Genomic DNA, 3,380 nt, shown 5'->3' with positions numbered 1-3,380 from the left:
AAAACATATAGAAGGTATAACTTGGTGGAAATGATAAAGAACCAAATTTATTATCATTTTCTGATTATGTGAATGCATGCATAGAAAAAACCAAGCCAAGAAACAAGAACTGAGTGAGAAATCATTTAATGATATTATACAAAGATTATGTAAATAGCCAGTCACAAAGAAATGAGTCAAAAGTGCTTTTGTGAACAGTAATGACCAAGTGGCTACTATTTTTAGTAGTACATCTAGCAACCAAAGAATGCTTTCAAACTCTGATGAGGCTATAGAACTTTTAAGTTAATCACATTCTTGGGTTGGAAGTGCTAGTCAATTCATTACAAAAAGTCTTAAGCATATCTGAACAGAATTAGTCACTATGTACCTCATTCAGATATAATAATTATATCAACCGGTAGCTAATTGTTTCATATTCATTCATTTCTCACCTCATCCCACTCTGAAGCAAATATGAGTTATAGCGTTTTCTCATTAAATGTTTGATTAATCATGTCTTAAAGGTAATGAATTTTAAATACACACATACTCACACAAATGTTATAAAAGTATAAAAAATAAATGATTGCTGTTAAATTTTAGTGCTAAGATTATCACTGTTTTTTATTTTTTATTATTATTATTTTTTGGATAAAATTTAGTTGGCGCTGGGCTCTCCCTTCCGTCTCCCCCAAGTTCCTTCTTCTCCCTTCTGCTCTGCCCTCCAGTTGCACAATGTGTGTCTTACGTGAATTTTCCCATGTCCATCATGCTGCCACCCGATTGTCTCTCAACCATGTAGGAGACTGTCATTTTGTTGTGAGTACATTCTTGTATCCTAGGGCCCTAATATAGGTGCCATAATGAGGATTAGATCTTTGTTATTTACGGGCAGTACCAATAATAGTGATAAAAGGGATATTGAACATGTCAGGTGATTATAAACAATCAGTCTCTTATGGATGGTTGATTAATGAGTTACATCACAAGATTTTGTTACAGAAGGTGTAGGTAAGTATGAAGTGACATAGAATAAGATTCACATATAATATCCCTAGATTTGACATCATATTATCTTATATTAAAGCAAACACATGATACGCCTTTTTGGGATTGGCTTATTTCCCTTAATGGTCTCTAGTTTGGCCCATTTAACCATAAAGTATTGCATTTCATCTTTTTTTAAAAATAGCTGAGTAGTATTACATAGTGTGAATGAACTACAGTCATTTACTCAGTGACACATTGGTTATTTAGTAGCATGTTATTTACTTAGTTATTTATTTAGTAGCATGGTGTTGTAAATTTTGTGTTTATTTCTGTTATTGATTTTGTTTTATGGCTTTTCATTTAAGGAGATGTATAGTAACTATGAAATAGAGACCATCATATCCAGATGTGAAGATACAATGCAGTATGCATCTCTACTTCTAAATCAAAAATGAACTCCCAATGAAACTTTTAAATATATCTTGACCATAGGATACTAAACTCTCTGCCGTTGTACACTCCTACAATGTTAGGATGCACTTAAATAACAGAGTGATGGACTTAGAACTTTTTAAGAAGAACAATGATATTGTAATAACATAGGGGAAAATCAGTGTGTGTGCATGTTGCGTGTGTGATTTATGGAGGGGGTAAGGGAAATCCCAGAGCCTATGGAACTGTTTCATAAAATAACAAATGAAAAATAAACATAAAAAATAGAAAACTGTTTTACTTTCATTCATTAGTAATTGTCAGAGTATCGTTGACATTTTTTTGACTTGTTATACATTTTAATATACTTTGAAGAATGTAGAATCTGATAGCACTTTTTAACTCTATTTACACTGTGTTTAAGCTGTTATTGTCATATAGTGTACATATGTCTACAAGTAAAAAATATTAGCATTATTTCAAGTGATCAATATTTTTATATTTATTCACATATATAGTTTTTCTAGCGCTCTTCTTTTTTTAATCCTTAAAATTTTCTGTCTGCTTAAAAAATTCTATAAAAGTTTTTGTAGTACTTGTGTGTTGTCAGCCAAGTTTCTTATAATTTTTAGAACAAGAATGGAAAACTTAATTTTACCTTTGTTTTTCATAGAGATTTTCTCTTTTCAGTATTTAAAGATGTCCTTCCTCTGTCTTTGTTTTCTAATTTTGGTTGATGCAGTAGTCTTCAAGTCTTACTATGGCTTTTGGAAGTTAATGAGTTTTTTTCTCTTGGATGATTTTTCCTTTTAGCAGTTTAGGTTTTGCTAATTATTGCTTTGCTGTATTTCCTGTCTTGGATCTGTGACTGAGGGCTTGATTGCTTTTGGGGTAGTACTTATTCTTGTCTCTTTAAATACTGACTGTGTCGTTTTTCTTTTTATCTGTGCTTTCTGTTATACACGTGGGGATCCTATCCTATTATATATTTACCTATATACATCAATTTCCAATTCTGTTCTTTGTACATCTTTCTCTATTTTTCAACTAGAACATTTTTTCTGTTTTTTTTTTTTTATTGCTTCACTTCAGGCATAAGCCATTGTTTATTTATACACTAACGGATGGGTATTTGCGTTGTTTCTAATTTTTTTCTTTAATTATTTATTATTTTTACTTCATTAATTACATTGTATTATGTGACACAGTTACATAGGTACTTGGGTTCTCCCCACCCCTCCCCAAACCCTCCCACCATGGTGGATTCCTCCACCTTGTTGCATAACCACAGCTCAAGTTCAGTTGAGATTCCCCCATTGCAAGCATATACCAAACATAGAGTCCAGCATCTTATCGTCCAGTCAAGTTCAACGGCTTCTTAGGTATACCCTCTCTGGTCTGAAGACAGAGCCAGCAGAGTATCATCCCAGTCAATTGAAAGCTCCAACATACCATCAGCAAAAATTTACGTCATTATGGAATTAATTGACATAGTAATGAGTAACCAATATGTTAAAAGTAAATGCGAGTTCCCAGCCACCTTCTGTGACCATCTCACCTACACTTCAATTTTAGTTTATACACAACATATAACATTCATAACATAACATGTTATACATAACATCATATCATCTTAAATTAAGGCAAACATTTTTTTCTGTTTTTATGTTTACTAATAATTGATTTGCTGAATCAAGTCTATTAAACATAGCCCATGAGTTTAGAAATATATATTTTCAGTTCTAGAATTTTCTATTGAATTTTGAGTTTATTTTTAATTGTGTGTAGAAATTCTCTGTCTCTTCCTTCAGTCTGCATTGCATTACCCCAGCACTCATGCTAAAAGAATTCACTGGTGGTGTGAGCAGAGCTAGAAGTGTTGAATCCACTGCAGGAAAGTAAAGGGCACCCAGGTCAAGAAAGGGCTGAGAAGTGCTGCAATAGCACCAGGGGACAGCAGATGAGCAGGGTAGCTG

This window comes from Ochotona princeps, chromosome 3 (assembly GCF_030435755.1).
Source record: "Ochotona princeps isolate mOchPri1 chromosome 3, mOchPri1.hap1, whole genome shotgun sequence".
Taxonomy (NCBI): domain Eukaryota; kingdom Metazoa; phylum Chordata; class Mammalia; order Lagomorpha; family Ochotonidae; genus Ochotona; species Ochotona princeps.
Note: the sequence above shows the minus strand (reverse complement) of the source record.